General features: G+C 43.2%; 1 non-coding gene and 1 pseudogene across 1 annotated transcript; one reads left to right on the top strand and one right to left on the bottom strand.

Annotated features, from left to right (window-relative positions):
• Positions 1-4,111: 4,111 nt before the first annotated feature.
• Positions 4,112-4,246, bottom strand: LOC115804037 (small nucleolar RNA SNORA61). Its single transcript, XR_004024844.1, has one exon. It is a non-coding gene; the product is annotated as a small nucleolar RNA SNORA61 (small nucleolar RNA).
• Positions 4,247-10,908: 6,662 nt separating this feature from the next.
• Positions 10,909-11,523, top strand: LOC111167612 (myelin protein zero-like protein 2 pseudogene; annotated as a pseudogene).
• The last annotated feature ends 7,262 nt before the right edge of the window (positions 11,524-18,785 follow it).

Here is an 18,785-nt window from a genome sequence, read left to right as displayed (position 1 = left end):
CGTAACAATATCTTTGAGCTGTTTTGCAGATACCAAAACCCCCACCAGGTGGAAGAAGTTAATGGTATGCTGCCCACAAGCACGGTAGACCCCAGACCGGTTGGAACCAGAAGTTTGATGATGCTGACTCCCAATTACCTCACCACCAACCAATGAGAAGAACGTCCACAAGCTGATCATGCCCTCCTCTGTGAACCATTACTATAAAACTCCTCACTACCACCTCTGGGTTGGACACACAGTTTTGAGAGCATTAGCCTGCTGTGGCCCCCTTTGCCTGGCAAAGCAATAAAGCTATTCTTTTGTACTTTGCCCAAAACTCTGTCTCCAAGATTCAATTCGGTACCAGCGCACAAACACTGAATTTCAGCTATGCTACCTCACCACCAACCAATCAAAAAAGTCACACACCCTGCAGCCCTCACCCAAATTTTGCCTATAAAAACTTCTCCCCTAAAACCATAGGGAAGTTCAGGGCTTTTGAGCATTAGCCACCCGTTCTCCTTGCTTGGTCCTGCAATAAACCTTTCCCTGCTCCAAACTCCAACATTTTGATTTGTTTGGCCTCACTGTGCATCAGGCACACGAACTCTGTTCGGTAACAAAATGATGGCCTAAAACTTTCCACACTTAAAAAAACCTATAAACCTACAGTTCCAAGAAGCTCAATGAACCCTAACCTAAAGAAACACACAAAAAAGACACCAAATAACATCAGAATCAAATTGCTCAAAACAAGTGATTTAAAAAAAATCTTAGCCAGAAAAACAGACATGTTAAATAAAGAACATATATAAGGATGACATCAAATTTCTCACTGGAAACAATACAACAGAGAAGACTGTGGAATGACATCTTTAAAGTCCTGAAAGAAAAAACTGTCAGACTCTAATTTCAGAGAGAGCAAAAATACCTTTCAAAACCGAAGGCAAAGCTTCCAGTTCAGGACAAGATAAAGAAGGTGCGCTTCATATTCCTCCCATTAAATACAGCTAAACATCCTGAATATTATATAAATAAACATAACAAGGTGGAGAGAAAACAGCAGACCAAGAAGGGATCTTGGGGCCCAAGAAATGACATGACATTGGGCTCCTGGGTTTTCTTTTTGCCTCATGTATTCTACACTGGGTGTTTGAGAAGGCAGCAGTCTGAAAACATCAATGGGTGCTAAGAGAAGCCTGCTCTTCTGAGCCAAAGGATGAGGAAAGGGGCAGCCTTGTAAGACAAAACTTTTAGACAATAGCCACCCTACTCCAGCCAAGCTCCACAGAAAAAAAGTGTGATGCCACCCTCACCCATGTCAGCCAAGGCCCAACAGGAAGCCTAGACTTCCCCTCACCAGGCTGCAACACACACATCTCACCCTCCCAGCCAAGCTGCTGTCATTGAAGGTCCAGTAGAGAACCTGACAGTCGCCCCAGTTCCCTAGAATGAGGCACCTCTCCCATTGCCCATCTCCAGACAGTCAACAGAAGTCGAATGGAGCACCTGAACTTCCACCCTACCTGGCAGTAATGAGGTAGCATCTCCCTTTCCTTTGCCAGTGTGGTGTCAGAGAAAACCTGCTAAAAAGAGCAGATTTGGGTAAGAGCCAGAGTCTCATGAAAATGCTGAAAGTGTCCAGCATCAAAAAATATCATCAGGGACTTCCCTGGTGGTGCAGTGGATAAGACTCCACACTCCCAATGCAGGGGGCCTGGGTTTGATCCCTGATCAGGGAACTAGATACCACAAGCCACGTGGCGTGGCAAAAAAAAAAAAGGAAACCAGAAGACATGAACACCAATATTTGGAATATCTGACAAGGAGTTTAAAGCAGCCATCACAAAAATGCTTCAATGAGCAATTATGAACATGTTTGAAACAAGTGAAAAGGTACAACTCATCAAAGAAACAGAAGATTTAAAGAACCAAGTAAAAATTCTAGAACTGAAAAATGTAATTACCAAAATTAAAAACTCACTAGATGGGCTCAAAAGCAGAATGGAGCCAACAGAGGGGGGAATGTCAGAGAACTTGAATAAAGAACAATAGAAATTATCCAATCTGAATGAGAGAGAAAATAGAGCATCAAAAGTGAACAATGCCTCCAGAACCTGTGGGACTATAACAAAAGAGCTAATGTTCACATCATGGGATCCCAGGAGGGAAAAAAAAAAGAGTGTGGGCCTGGAAAGTATCCAAACAAATAATGACCGAAAATATTCCAATTTTGGCAAAACAACCTCAAAGGGTAATATGGGAAAACTATAAAGAACTCTACTCACATAAATTTGGCAACTTAGATGAAATGTACCAACTCCTCAAAAAGCTACTACCACAGCTCCCCCAATATGAAATAGATAATTTGAACAGCCCTATAACTATTAAATAATTGAATTTGCAGACTTCCCTGGAGGCGCGGTGGTTAAGAATCTGCCTGCCAATGCAGGGGACATGGGTTCAAGCCCTGGTCCGGGAAGATCCCACATGCCACGGAGCAACTAAGCCTGTGCACCACAACCACTGAAGCCTGTGTGCCACAACTACTGAAGCCACGTGCCTAGAGCCCGTGCTCTGCAACAAAATAAGCCACCACAATGAGAAGCCCACCCACCACAACGAAGAGTAGCCCCCGCTTGCTGCAACCAGAGAAAGCCCGCATGCAGCAACAAAGACCCAGAACAGCCAAAAACAAATAAATAAATTCATTTAAAAATGAGCTGTAAACGTATAATAGTGACTGTACTTAGATTTTTTTAATAAATAAATTAAAAATTGAATTTAAAAACTCTCCCCAAAATCTCTAGGCCAGATGGTTTTGCTGAAAAGTTATGCCAAATATTTAGAGAAGAATTAAAACCAACTTTAAACAATATCTTTCAGAAAGTGGAAGAGGAGGAAACACTGCCCCAACTCATTTAATGAGGTCAGGTACACCCTTATACCAAACCCAAAAACATAAAAAAAGAACAGTAGAGCAATATCCCTCATGCAATGACATGACATTGCATTACATGTATAGAACCCAAACCTAAGTCTGGCACATGTGCCCCAGAAGATATGTGCTGACTCAAAGCACCACTGTTTATAATACCAAAAACTGGAAACAACCTACATATAAGTCCCTTAACAGAATACTGGAGAAATAAGTTGTTGACCACTTACTAAATGGAATACTATAAAACAGCAAAACTTGGGACTTCCCTGGTGGCGCAGTGGTTAAGCATCCACCTGCCAATGCAGGGGACATGGGTTCGAGCCCTAGTCCAGGAAACCTGCGCACCACAACGGTGAGTAGCCCCTGCTCGCCGCAACTAGAGAAAGACCGCGCGCACCAACGAAGACCCAACGCAGCTGAAAATAAATAAATTTATTTATTTATATAAATAAATAAATAAAACAGCAAAAATTACTATAGCTTTACGCTTGGTCTTGGAATACTCCTGTTAAGACAACAGACAAGGTTAAGACAAGGTCTTAAGTAAAGACAAGGTTAAGACAAGGTCTTAACTAAAGAAAGGCACAGAAGAAAACATAAAGTATGAAAACAACATATACAGAATCCAAAGACATGCAAAACTATTCAATACATTTTTCTGTGGGATACAATTTTAGTCAAATTATAAAGAAAAGCAAGTAATTGACAAACATAAAATTCAAGACAGTGATGAGGGGAGCTGTGATGATCGGGATCACACAAAGGGTCATAAGAAAAAAGGTGGAGTTCTATTTCTTTCTTTCTTTTTTACATCCAGGAGTCTTTTATTGGTTCACTTATATGCCAGGTACCAACATTAACAACAACAACAAAAAACCCCACAAAAGGTCAAGGTTTCCACATAAAAGAGCCTATTATCTCTTAGCTTGTGTCTTCCCATAAAGTTTCCCTCCCAACTCTATAGATCCACAGTCACAGATGAATGCAGCTTTACTGGTAACAGATCTTAGGAAAAAGGAACACTTTCAATCAAGAGTCAAGAAAGCCATTGATAAATCCCTCCCAAATACAGAAATACCAGTCAGCAATCACTGTACCAACTGCCCATGCTTCACATACAGCCTCCCTTTAAGCCTAAGATTATGCCATTTTACAGGGGAGGAGGAAACAAGTTCTAATTGAATTACACCTTGTTTGAAACTAGCCCACATGCTATAGAGCAGACTACAAGCACTGTGAGGACAGCTTCATTCCTACTATTCCTCCCTTTATGACCACTAAGAGCAGTGTTCAGATCTAATGGGAAAGGGGACCGGGTAGAGTACGACTTCTTAAGATTAGTGGTGGATACACAGATCCCGGATTGAGTTGTATTCTTTACACCTTCGAGATACGTTTTACAATATATCTCGTATATGTCATATTTTTAAAGTGGGAAAACATAACTACAATCAAATCTTTATAATAAAGAAAAATGTGAGACAAAGACCTGGACCCACTCCCACAACCTGCTGAATTCAGGCTCATTCCAAAATGAGATGTCAAAAAGGAACCAGTGCAAAATGTAGTCAAGGGTATGACTAGAAAAAGAGAAGAGCAAATGGCTGACTACACACATGCTGCAGCAAAGTGTGACCAGGAGGCAAAGGAAATCAATCAGGAAATATTTCAGATTGAAGTATTCAAATTTAGTGAAGCTGATGAGGGAAAAATACAGAGAAGAGATGCAGATACAAAAGGAAGAAATAAAACTTCTGGAGAAGAAAAATTCAAAGGTTTGAAAACATTTCCTCAGGGTACAGGAAATGGGTAGGAGAAAACTTTCTGAGTAATAAAGCCTTCTGCAAGTTTATGAGTCTTTATGCGAATGTACTGCCTTAAGAAATAAAACAAACTAAAGTAAAAAGAGCTTTCTTCCAACCACGTCTACACCCTTAAAGGTGTCCGTACATGTTGGCGCAGACCTCTCATACCCCCGGGTCCTAGGATGCGGACCAGTCCAGGACTACCAGACATCCCTGCCCTAAAACAGGGATTTTCCCCAAACTCGTCCCCTTCTGTCCCGCCCCCGTCCCACCCTTCACTTAGGGTTCCGAGTCTCCATGCTCCCGCTCTTCTCACATCCGGCACCTCGGTCGTCCCTATCCCTCTGCGAACCTAGAGGAGGATGAAACGCGGGGAATTCCGCAGTCGCAGTTGAGGCTGGTTTAACATCACCATGGAAACCCCTGGGCGAGGCTTCCGAGGGGCGTGGTCAGGAACTCGGCGGGCCGGAGTCTACAACTCCCGCACGTCGTGCGCATGCATTGCCTCCGAAAGCCCTTCGGCTCTCGGCGTGTTCTGCCCCCTGTCGGTCCTGTGCCCAAGCAACAGGGAACTACAGCCCCAGGAACCCGCGCCCCCGCCCCGCTTCCGGGTTCTCGCCAAACCCCACCTTCTTCTCCAGGAAGACGCGGCGCAATCCTACTTCCGAAAGCGAGCCGGAAGGACGCAAAGACCGCGCCGGGGCGGGGTCTCTGAGGAGGGCGTCCGGGGTCGGGGCCACGAGGGCGCCATTGTGACGCGTCCGGAGCGGAGCCGGGGATTGGTCGGCCAGGCGCAGGGAGGGGCCGGGGCTTGTAGAGATGGGCGCTGCTGGGAAGGGAGGCGAGGGATGTACGTGATCCCTCCTCGGGGGTAGGGAAGGGCTTGTGAGGCACGTCTGAACTTCTAAAGTTACTGACTGGGAGAGTCCCCCAAACAGTGAGCCCAGACGACGCCTGGATTGAAGACCAGCGTGGTAGAAGGAGATGAGAGTCATTTCCTGCTGAGAAGGAAGGAGGGAACCGGGAACAGCGGAGACCGATAATGGCGGCTCTAGAGGCAGAACTTGAGGGGCGGCCGCAGGCTGTGCTGTCAGGTCTTGGGTCGCTGCTCCGCAGGGTCACGGGACCTCGCCTGGCTTCCTCGGCTTGTTCCTTCAGACCCGTGGTCCCCAGCCTTTTTGGCACCAGGGACTGTTTAAGACAATTTTGGGGGGGTGGAGTTTCAGGCGGTAATGCGAGTGGTGGGGGGGATGGTTCCGGCAGTAATTCCAGCGATGGTTCAGGCGGTAATGTGAGCGATGGGGAGCAGCAGATGAAGTTTCGTTGCCTGCCGCTCACCTCCTGCTGTGTGGCCGGGTTCCTAACAGGCTAGAGACTGGTAGCGGCCCCAGGGGGTTGGTGACCCCTGCTTCAGGTCCGCAGGGCTTTCGGGTCAGGCCTGGTCCTCAGAGACAAAGTGCTGGGGCAGAGGATGTCACGACTAAGACCTTCACTTCTGGAAGAAACACGTACGCCAGTTCAGTGTCATTTGAGTTCCTGCTACATCCAAACCAGCCGTGTTTCTGCTCTGAAAAAGACAGATCGAACTTTCCAGCCCTTGGCGACGAGTTATTTGTTAAGCACATGTACAGTGTCGAATTAGCAGTGTCAGGGACCAACAGCTGTCATATCCTGTAGCAAAAACTGCTAAGCAATCTCCTTTTGCTTTCCATCTTAATTATGATCAGGTTCAGCTCTAAGAAGTAAGGGAGCCCCCAGAGCCACCGTTGGTAGCTGGCCTGAATGCCCTGATATACATAAGCGACGTCATGGAATTTTGATGTCAGATGAGGTCTCTGACGAGATGGAAGGTGAAGAAAATAAGACTAATCGTGCCTAAACAGATGGACACTGCAACCACAAAAAGATGACCAAACATCCCTTCCCTAGCTAACATGAGTGACTATTGCTTCACTAATGATCCATTTTTCTTGCTTTCCAGATAAAAACTATTAAGCGAATCACTGAATTGCCCCGCTTTCTGACAGCACCAGAGCAGACCCCTGTTTCCTTGGGCCTGCCCCCAAATCACCTAACACAAGCCCAAGCACTATAATAAGCCCTCTTTAACACCCATTTTCTGGGATGCATGGTTGCCCATAGTGTCAGGTCTCCCTCACTATAGCAGTTAACCCTTCATTGTTTGACCATAACTATGTTTCGGTAGTCTTTGGTGGGCATCACCAGTATGAATAAACTTACATTTATGAATTATACATAACCATACAAAACTTTAGAGCCTATACTCTAACGGGAAATCAAAACAAACGTTAATGTGAATGATAAAATGGGGCAAGATCTTGGTATATGAAAGGCTTGTATGCTAAATGCCATGTGGGGTTGTGGTTTGGATTCTAGAACGGTAGAAGGACATAAACGGTAAAATCAGACTAAAGTCTGTAGTTTAATTAAGAGTATTATACCAATGTGAATTTCTTAGTGTTGACAAATGTGCCATGGTTATATAGACATTAAATACAGGAAAAGTAAAGGGTATACAGGAGCTCCCTGTACTATCTTTGCAACTTATCTGTAGACTTAAAATTATTCCAAAATAAAAATTTTATTTAAAAAAAGCTTCCCTGGTGGTCCAGTGGTTAAGAATCCACCTTCCAATACAGGGGACACAAGTTTGATCCCTGGTCGGGGAACTAAGATCTCACAAGCTGTGAGGCAGCTAAGCCTGTGTACTCTGGAGACTTCACGCCACAACGAAGAGCCCATGTGCCACAACTAAGACCTGATATAGCCAAATAAATAAATTTTTAAAAAAACATTAAAAAAAAAGCTTAGCCCAATATACCCTTTAGGGAGAAGGATTATTTTTGCTTTGAACTGGGGTGATGGTTATTATATCTAGAGTGACCCCAGTATGAGCAACAGAAATAAGAAGAGGTGTAGTCAAGAGCAACAGCTCTAGTCACAACAGCTCTTTTGCCTCAATTCCAGCTTCTGGATCTTCCCTACCTGACATTTCAGGGTTCCTTCCTGGGCCCCTCCCCATAGCCCCCCTCTCCTCCCCTCAATCCCTCTGGGACTGTAGCCACAGTCACTGAAAGTGACCACACCTGGTCTAGGTCCTGCCTCACTATTTTGTCATCACATAGACAAAAGTAAGATTCCTGACTGCTTTCAGAGTGGAAGTAAGCTGTAAGTGGGTAAGAATCACAAAGATACAGGAGGGGAAGTTGTGTCAAGGAAGCACTGTCAAGTCGAAGAAGAAGAAATGAAAATGCCTCTTTCGACTCTGCAAACACATGGACACATCTCCTGAGCTTTCTGTGGTGTGGTGTTGTCACACAGCCCCCAGCCATGACGCAGGCACAGGAGTTAATTGATACTGTAATGGAAGGCATCAGGCTATGATACACCAACAAAACAGAGAATATAGGATACTCAAGCCTGGACCCCAGATAGTCACTGAGGGACTAAGTATAATAGCCCAGCTTTTCACAGTAACAGTGGATAGAAATTTTCATTCAGGTAATCCTCCTGCAGTAAAAGAAAGATACATATAGATGTCAAAGGCAGAAGAGAGGTTGAAAAAGGCTTGCTTGGCGACTTCCCCGGTGGCGCAGTGGTTAAGATATCCACCTACCAATGCAGGGGACACGGGTTCGAACCCTGGTGCGGGCGGAGCAACTAAGACTGTGTGACACGACTACTGAGCCTGAGCTCTAGAGCCTGCAAGCCACAACTACTGAGCCCGTATGCCGCAACTACTGAAGCCCATGCGCTACAAGAAGAGAAGCCACTGCAATGAGAAACCCTCACAGCGCAACGAAGAGTAGCCCCCACTTGCCGCAACTAAGGAAAGCCCGCGCGCAGCAACAAAAACCCAGTGCAGCCAAAAGTAAATAAATAAATTTATTTTTTAAAAAAAAGAAAAAAAGGGCTTGCTTGACTTACAACAATTTGGACTGCAGAAGGAGCTTGTCTTCCAGAATCTGATGCCTTTCATTATGTGGTACGAGTGGTAGTAGCTACCTCTATAGCAGTGCTGTCCAATAGAAATATAATATGAGCTGCAAATGTAATTTAAATTTTTTCTAGTAGCCACATTTACAAAAGTAAAAGCACAGGTAATATTAATTTTAATAGTTTTATTTGGATCAACATATCCAAAATATCATCTCATATGTAGTCAATATATAACATTATCAATGAGACATTTTATGTTCTTTTTTTATTCTTTGAAGCCTGGTGTGTGTCTTCCACTTACAGCACATCTCCATATATTTTTTTAAGTCAGGATTTTTAATTTTTATTAGGAATACTTAATGTATATTTAGATTTCATAAAATTTAGAGTTGAAAAAGCAGATTCCTATATCCATGTTGTTCCAAACATACTTAAAAGTTTTTCCATAACTGAATTATGAGTTTTAAATTCACATTAAGGCAGGGATGTGGAGAAATTGGAACTCTGTGTGTTGCTGATAGGAATGTAAAATGTTGCAGCTGCTGTGGAAAACAGTATGATAACTCCTCAAAAATTTAAAAAGAATTACCGTATGATCCAGCAGTTCTGTTTTCTGGATATGTAACTGAAAGAATTGAAGGCACAGTCTCAAGAGACAGTTGTACACCAATGTTCATAGCAGCATTATTTACAATAGTCAAAAGTTGGAAGCAACCCAAGTGTCCATTGCCAGATGAATGAATAAACAAAATGTGGTGTATACAGACAAGGGAATATTACTCAGCCTTTTTACAAAGGGAGGAAATTCTGGAACATGAATTTGAGGACCTTATGCTACGTGAAATAAGCCAGTCACAAAAAGACAAGTATTGTATGATTCCACTTACATGAAGTATCAAAAGTAGTCAGATTCATAGAGCCAGAAATTAGAATGGTGATGCTGCCAGACACTGGGGGGAGGCAGGAAATGGGAAGTTGTTAATAAGCAGAGAGTTTCAGGTTTTCAAGATAAAAATGAACTATGGAGATTGGTTGCACAATACCAAATGTACTTAACACTACTGAACTTAGAAATGTTTAAGATGGTAAATGTTATGTTGTGTACTTGACAAAGTAAAAAGTCAGGTCCTCAGCCATACTAGCCACATTTCCAGTGTTCAACAAGCCTATGTGGCTAAATGGCCCCGTTATCACACAGTGCAGCTTTAGATGAAGGGAAAAGAGAACCAGAAATCCTACTATCTTCAGCTACCACTCTGAAAGGGTTGCCCTGGGGCTCTGTCTCTGCTCTAAGCCACTGCCTTTCTTCACTCCACCTGGAGGGGTTAGAACCTGTTATTTAAGTCTTAGATGTGGTACTCATACTAATCACTTCAGAAAAAAAGCTTCTGTTTCCTTGAGGCAGTTTCACTTGTATACAGAAGAAGTGTAGCCTTCTGAGGTGCTAGCCATCCACTGTAACTCTGTGGGTGTAGTATTTCTCAGAAGGAAGGCACCAGAGACTTCCTTAACTCCATTTGTCACCCCTGTGAACTTTTATCCCACAGTGGATTATTTCACACTGAATTTACTGTGATCCAACGTCTGAAATTTAAAAGCAGCTTTTATAAAGTCTCATTTGTGAAGAGCACAGGCATTCAAAATCTTAGGGTGAAGGAGTGACAGGAAGCATTATCAAGGTTTGCTTCTGACTTTCCCTCTAGGGCCTAAGTGTACTGTGGTTTTCAGTACAATTTAGGGTTGCTCACAGGTGCTTGATAATATATTTTAGACAAGGATTGACTGGAGCTGTATTGTTTTTGTAGTAATCTTTGTATTTGATTACTACGTGATTTAATCAAATTTTCTATTCTCAGAGTCTTTAGTTACATGTGACTCCTGAGAATCTTTATTCGTTTTCTTTTCCTTGGCTGCACCACACAGCTTGTGGGATCTTAGTTCACAGACCAGGGATCGAACCCAGGCCCTCGGCAGTGAAAGCATGGAGTCCTAACCACTGGACTGCCAGGGAACTCCCGAGAATTTTTATTCTTAAGAATAAAAATCCCTGGGCTTCCCTGGTGGCGCAGTGGTTGAGAGTCCGCCTGCCGATGCAGGGGACACGTGTTCGTGACCCGGTCCGCGAAGATCCCACATGCCGCGGAGCGGCTGGGCCCGTGAGCCATGGCCGCTGAGCCTGCGCGTCCAGAGCCTGTGCTCCGCAACGGGAGAGGCGACAACAGTGAGAGGCCCGCGTACCGCACACACACAAAAAAAGAGAATAATATTCCCTGAGCTTTATGGTACACTCTCTAAACGCAAGAATAGGACAATTTAATTCTCTTTATCTTCTGTGCACTTTCTCCAGCTTTGCCCCTATGGCTGATGCACTAACAGTGACCTGGAGGTGGGGGTGTCTGAGCAGTTTCTTTTCGACTACCATGTGGATCCCTTCAAACCCATGAGTGGGCGTTTCAAGGACCGGGTGGTCTGGGATGGGAACCCCGAGCCGGTATGATGTCTCCATCATCCTCTGTAAGCTGCAGTTTGATGACAGTGGGACATAAACCTGCCAGGTGAAGAACCCACGTGATGTTGATGTGCTGATAGGGGAGATCTGGCTCAGCATCGTGCACACTGTACGTGTCTCTGAGATCCACTTCCTTGCTCTGGCCATCGGCTCAGCTTGTGCACTGATGGTCAGAATAGTAATTGTGGTGGTCCTCTTCCAGGATTTCTGGAAAAAGTGGTGGGCTGAAAGAGCTCATAAAGTGGTGGAGATAAAATCAAAAGAAAAAGAAAAGCTCAACCGAGAAAAATATTCTCCGTTTGGAAGACACAGACCAACATTCTTAGATGGAAGCTGAAGAGTTCCAAGAACCAGAACCCTAAAATAAGATGAAGTTAATGGAAGCTTTTCTTTGGCTTTTCCAGTTGTAACCTGTCTTCCAACCAGCTCTGCAGTATAAAAACACCTAGACAAGCAATGTTCCTCTGGTGCCAGCATAGGGCCGTTCTTGAGCAGATATCACCAGACTCGCACACAGCCCTGTTACTAAGGTTTTATTTAATTTCCAAGTGCAAATATTTTTCAAATGCTCATTAGCTTTTGTATACTAAGAAGCTACATTTTTGCCCTTAAACACTCCTTGTGGATTATGACTTGTATACACATATATTGGCATCAAATGGGATAAAAGCCAACTTGCCTTTCATAATCCTTAGAGCAGCATTCTTGCTGCTAAAGTTAACATGTTTACTCTTTCCTTCTCACACTCTCAATTAAAAGGTGAGCTAATTCTCCCCACACCAAAAAAAAAAAGTGTATTGGGAAATTAAAACAATACGAAAAATGATATTTATTTTGTATTCTATAGCTTATTAGAAAACTTCAGGATTAACGTGGGGCTTTTTTTTTTAACGTCTTTATTGTAGCTTTACAATGTTGTGTTAGTTTCTGCTGTATAACAAAGTGAATCAGCTATATGTATACATATATCCCCATATCCCCTCCCTCTTACATCTCCCTCCCACCCTCCCTATCCCACCCCTCTAGGTGGTCACAAAGCACCGAGCTGATCTCCCTGTGCTATGCAGCTGCTTCCAACTACCTCTCTACTTTACATTTGGTAGTGTATATATGTCCATGCCACTCCTCTCTCACTTCGTCCCAGCTTACCCTTCCCCCTCCCCATGTCCTCAAGTCCATTCTCTACGTCTGCGTTAAAGTGGGGTTTTTTTTAACTTTTTTTTTTTTTTTTTTTTTTGGGGGCACTCCGTGTGGCATGCAGGATCTTAATTCCACGGCCAGGAATCAAACCGTGCCCCCTGCAGTGGAAGCTCAGAGTCCTAACCACTGGACCGCCAAGGAATTCCCTAAAGTGTTTTATTTGTAAAAGCTTCCCAAGAGTAGTCTGAAGAATGCTTGCTTCTTCTTTTCATTGTATAATTTACAATAGTAGAGCGAGCATCTTTTCAATGCCTTGGTGAACTGTCATACTCCTTTATAAATTTGGATCAGCTTGCAACATTGTATCCTTTCCATTTTTTAAAAAATTTATTTATTTATTTATTATTTATTTTTGTCTGTGTTGGGTCTTTCCTCATTTCTGTTGATCAGTTCCCCTTCAACAAGTTCCTCTGGTTGCAGATCTAGTCTCCTGAACAGCGGCAGTGTCAACATTCCCCCATTTAGCTAGTTCTTCTGTAACTCCATTTATACTCAATTCCAGTTTCACTCCCAGCATTATCACTTTTCATTTATTTGCTGCATTTTCATCTTTGTTGGTCAGTTCTCTCTCTTTTTTTTAAATTATACTATTCTCTTTATTTTTCTGTAGTTTTGAAAATTTCCATAATAAAACAAGTTTTTTTTAAATGAGTTTTGTTTTGATATTATTGTATTATAAAACATCAAAAAATATCCTTTTTTAAAATCAATTTATTTTATTTATTTAATTTTGGCTGTGTTGGGTCTTCGTTGCTGCACACAGGCTTTCTCTAGTTGCAGTGAGCAGGGGCTACTCTTCGTTGCGGTGCGCGGGCTTCTCATTGTGGTGGCTTCTCTTGTTGCAGAGCACAGGCTCTAGATGCGTGGGCTTCAGTAGTTGTGGCACATGGGCTCAGTAGTTGTGGCTTACGGGCTGTAGAGCGCAGAGCTCAGTAGTTGTGGCACACAGACTTAGTTGCTCCGTGGCATGTGGGATCTTCCCGGACCAGGGCTCGAACCCATGTCCCTTACACTGGCAGGCAGATTCTTAACCACTGCACCACCAGGGAAGCCCCTTTCCTTTTTAAAAAATATTTATTTTTTTTAAAAAATATTTATTTTTTTTAAAAAATATTTATTTTGGTTGCGCTGGGTCTTTGTTGCAGCAGGCAGCCTCCTTAGTTGCGGCATATGGGCTCCTTAGAATTGTGGCATGCAAGTTCTTAGTTACAGCATGCATGTGAGATCTAGTTCCCTGACCGGGGATCGAAACTGGATCCCCTGCATTGGGAGTGCAGAGTCTTAACCACTGCACACCAGGGAAGTTCCCCCCCAAAAATCTCCTTTTTCTTAATGAAGACTTCCAGGCAGAAGAATATAATCTTCTGATAGACCATTAACTGGTACATTAAGTTAAATCTTACACAGTAACTTAGAAACTGATAAAAATAATTTTTAAAATATTGTGTAAATTACTGAATATTTCTATATCAATAAAAGACCACTAAAAGTTGGGATTTTAAGCCAAAAGCAAATCAAAGGACCATGGATTATCAGTGAAATTTGTTGTAGCCAATATGCTTGTTCCCTAACTTTATGTACAGGCATACTTCATTTTACTGCACTCCACTTTATTGTGCTTCGTAGATATAGAGGGTTTTTTTTTTACAACTTGAAGGTTTATGGCAACTCTGCATTGACCAAGTCTATTGGCACCATTTTTCTGACAGCATGTGCTCATTTTGTGTCTCTATGTCACATTTCGGTAATTCTCACAATATTTCAAACCTTCCACCAGCAAAAAGATTATGACTCGCTGAAGGCTCAGATGACAGTTAACATTCTTTTACAATAAAGTGTTTTTTAATTAAGGTATGTACATTGTTTTTTAGACATAATGCCATTGTACACCGAACATACTACAGTATAGTGTAAACATAACTTTTTTTTTTTTTGCAGTACACGGGCCTCTCACTGCTGTGGCCTCTCCCTTTGCAGAGCACAGGCTCCGGACGTGCAGGCTCAGTGGCCATGGCTCACGGGCCCAGCCGCTCCGCAGCATGTGGGATCTTCCCGGACCAGGGCACGAACCCATGTCCGCTGCATCGGCAGGCAGACTCTCAACCACTGTGCCACCAGGGAAGCCCTAAACATAACTTTTATATGCACTGGGAAATCAAAATTTATGTAACTTGTTTTACTGCAATATTCATATTCTTACGGTGGTCTAGAACCAAACCCAAAATATATCTAAGGTATGCCTATGGGGTTTCTACTTCTCCAGAAGAATTTATCCATGCACAGTAGGTGATGTTTGCAATCACACAAATGCTGGGTAATTAAGATTTAAGCAATTATCCAAAACTACTCTGGCCTATGAGTCAAGTAATTGTTGTTGGGTTGCTATTGCCTTATTGGTAGAATCAGCAAGTTTTCCCAATTCCAGAGAGACTTCTTTTTTCTTTCTTTCTTTCTTTTTTTTTTTTTTTTGGCTACGCTGTGCAGCATGTGGGGTCTTAGTTCCCTTAACCACGGAACTGCCAGGGAAGTTCCTCCAGAGAGATTTCTATTCATTTGTTCACTGGCATGAATAAGTGCCCTCCCAATGAAAGCAAATCTAGAGTCATGTATACCTTCTGGGAATTCCCATTTAAGGTGGCAATGAAGGTTTAATGGGGAAGATGAATGACAGGACCAATGGGAGACTTCAGATTTATTATGAATGTCCAAGGGGACAGTTAAAAATACTAGTAACTAGCATTGGCCTCCAATCTGCCAACTGTCTAAACATTCATTAGCCCATCAGGAGGCCTGTTTGTTACAAAGATAAGATCAGGTGGTGCATGTAAGACTACTGCTAGGGTTTGATTATTAATAGTGCAATTAATTGGGATTATTCTATTAGCCCTTTCAGTGGGTCAGTGGTGTTTGGTGAACAGTTAGGGAGAAACCATCATGTTCTGTGGACTTTGTTCTCAAAGGCCATACAGAAGGGAGTTGTTTTGCCATGGCAAGCAGACCTAACCTAGTGTTGAGAACTGTACAGGTGGAATTGGTATGGTTAGCTGCATTGAGAGCTATGACATGGAAGAGGTCAAAGCAAAGTACAGGAAAATCTGGTTGTAGAAGTTCTGACTTGATGAAAAATATCCAAAGGGGTGTGGCTATAGTTAGCTGTCACAGTGGAGATGAAGACTAAAGGGTCATGGCTGTCATGGACAGATTGGGTTTTCTGATGACAGATCCAACATTCAGAAGGGTCCAAATTCCTTTGGACCATAACCCTTTGAGGGCAGCATTTTTTTTCTTTTTTGGCCATGCTGTGCAGCATTCAGGATCTTAGTTCCCCAACCAGGAATCGAACCCGAGCCCCCTGCATTGGAAGCGCAGAGCCTTAACTACTGAACTGCCGGGGAAGTCCCAAAAGGGCAGGGTTTTTTTTTGCGGAAATATTAACAAGGTGATTTCCTTTAGCTTCTAAAGAGTCAAGCGTAGCATGCCTCAGAACCTTAACAATAGACAAAGCAGCAGGTAAGAATATGGTTTCTAATAATTCCTGAACATAAAGGCTGTTTTTAATTTGATCTCTGCTGAAAGTAAGGAAGCCATGCTGTTTCTATAAAGTTCCCAAATTGTGAGCCACGCCAAAGGCATAGCTACTGTCAGTGTAAATGTTGGCAGTTTTGCCCTTGACTAAGATACAGGCCCATGTGAGTGCACATAGTTTGGCTTATTGGGCCAAAATAGTCAAAGGCAAAGGTGCCACTTCAGTTACTTAAAGAAGAGTTGACATTGCATATCCAGCACGATAGTTACCATGTTCATCTTTTAAATAAGAACCATCAGTAAACCATGAGAGGTCAACATTATCTAAGGGCATTTCCTTTAAGTGGTCACGGGGTGGGAGTGGGGTGTGTGTGTGTCATCTGTAAAAGAGGGGAGAAGAGTAGCAGGGTTAAGGTTATTAAAGTAGGAAAAGTGATTTAAGGGACAGTTAACAGGAGAATTTCACAGGAAGTGAGATGGCTTACTGAAAATTGTTGATTATGATGAGGGTTAAGAGCTTCAACAGCATGTGGCGCAAAGAAGGTTAAAGAGAATCCCATGACTATTTCTTCAGTCTTTACAAAGAGGGCAGTAGCAGGTACAGCTCTGAGGTGGGGGTTAGGACGTATCCCCAGGTTCCAGGTTCTAGTTGTTGGCTGTAATACCCTATGAGTCAGTGGTGATCCCATACTTTTGGGTGAGTACCCCAAGGGCATTCCCTTCTTTTTTCATACACAAAAAGGAAGAGAAGAAGTTGATAATTGGGGTGTCCAAGGACAGGGGAAGGTATTAAATTTTCCTTTAATATTTGGAAAGCCCTGTCACCTGAATCTTCCCAGGTGACAAGAGTCAGGTTTAGTAGTTTTTAACAAGGGATATAAAGGTTGGGCTGTAAGGGAAATTTGGGGGAATCCAGCTGAGAAAATAGCCTGCCAATCCAAGAAAACATTGCAGTTTGCATTTGATTTGGGGCTTTGGGAAGTTCAAGATTCCATGAAGTCTGTCTGGATCTAGATGCAGTCCTTGTTCTGAGAATAGATGTCCTAAATATCAAACTTGAATTTGAACAAATTGTAATTTTTTCCTTAGAGACTTTACGCCCCTTTTTGGCTAGGAGTTTCAGCAAACAGATGTTTTCTTCTTGTGAGGAGGCTTAAGATGGGGAGCAGAGAACTAAGTCATCCACACATTCTATTAAAGTGGAGCCTCCAGAGAACTTGATATCATCTAGATCAGCCTTTTTTTGTTTGCTTTTTTGTTTGGCTGTGTTGGGTCTTCATTGCGGTGTGCGGGCTTTCTCTAGTTGCGATGAGTAGGGGCTACTCTTCGTTGCGGTAGGCAGGCTTCTCCTTGCAGTGGCTTCTCTTGCTGTGGAACACGGGCTCTAGGTGTGGGGGCTTCAGCAGTTGTGGCTCGCGGGCTCTAGAGCGCAGTCTCAGTAGTTGTGGCACACGGGCTTTGTTGCTCCGCAGCATGTGGGATCTTTCTGGACCAGGGCTCGAACCCATGTCCCCTGCATTGGCAGGTGGATTCTTAACCACTGTGCCACCAGGGAAGTCCCAGATCAGCCTTTAAATTTTGTGAGGGGACTTCCCTGGTGGTCCAGTGGTTAGGACTCTATGCTTCCACTTCAGGGGGCACGGGTTCCATCCCTGGTGGGGGAACTAAGATCCCACAAGCTGCCTGGTGTGGCAAAAAATAAATAAATAAATGAAGTTTGTGAGAAATAAGAAGGGCTTTCAGTGAAACCCTGGGGCATTCCTGTAAAGGTATATTGCTGGCCTTCCCAAGTAAAGACAGAAAGATACTATATTGACTTATCTACTGGGATACTTTAAAAAAGCACTACAGAAATTAAATCAAACCAAAAAATTTGCTCTCAGTAGGGATGGAGGCTAGTGAAGCGTAGGGATTGGGGCAACAGGGTGTTGAGGGATGACAACACTGTTTATGGCTCGCAGGTCCTAGACAAGCCTCCGTCCACAACTATTTGGTTTCTTTACAGGTAAGATGAGAGTGTTGCACTGACTGGTGCAGGGGGTAATGAGGCCCTGGGCCTTATGTTATTGGCTTAATGCCTTGAAGGGCCTCTTTATTTTGGGGTATTGATTAATCTTGTGGAGAAGTTTTGAGGGACCTATTTGGATCTTAATAGGAGGTGCATGTGGGTACTGCAAATATCAGTTGAGGATTTTGCCCATAAGGAGAGTGGTAGCTGACCGAATAGGGACCAGTTATTAGTGTTCTTGGAATTAGCTCCAGTGTCAGAGATGGAGAAAAGAAAAAGCTGTTGAAGGGCCATTTGATTCACCTAATTGGCTATTTTGGTTTCTGCTCTCAAATTCTAGAATTGTTTCTCCCTTTTGGGAGAAAGAAATTCCAGCATGTTATTTTTCTAAGATATCTTGGGTCAATAAGTAAATAGAGGTGGAGGAACAAAGGCAAAAACAGTGAGTACCTCTTAGAGGGCCTAAGCAAAAGGGGATAGTTTTAGAGATAAAAACCTATTGAGGTTTATTAGAGACCCCCACTATTTGAAGCATTTTAGTACTCTGAGGCAGGGGCTTTTTAATGGTAGTGGGGCTGAGCACCAAAAGTGTAGCTCTGGTGCAAAAAGGACAGAAAGAGATTTGTCCCCAATCTATAGAGTAGTTTCTTCAAGTCAGTTAAGAGAAAGAAGTGGGGAAATCCCCTGTAGTTCCTCAGCGTCCTTGGGGTTGAGGACATTGGTAAAGCTGGTTAGAGGATTGAAGGTGCTTGGAGTACTGAAACTTGTAGCAGTAATTTTTCCAGTGTCCTAGCTTTTAGAAATTATGATGGACACCAGAAGGGTTTTGTTTTTGTTTAGAGGCCTCCAATTCTG

This window comes from Delphinapterus leucas, chromosome 16 (genome assembly GCF_059928025.1).
Source record: "Delphinapterus leucas isolate spDelLeu-1000000601 "Yukka" chromosome 16, BTC_Dleu_Yukka2, whole genome shotgun sequence".
NCBI classification, from domain to species: domain Eukaryota; kingdom Metazoa; phylum Chordata; class Mammalia; order Artiodactyla; family Monodontidae; genus Delphinapterus; species Delphinapterus leucas.
The sequence above is the reverse complement of the archived record's forward strand: the minus strand, read 5'-3'. Positions and strand labels throughout refer to the sequence as shown.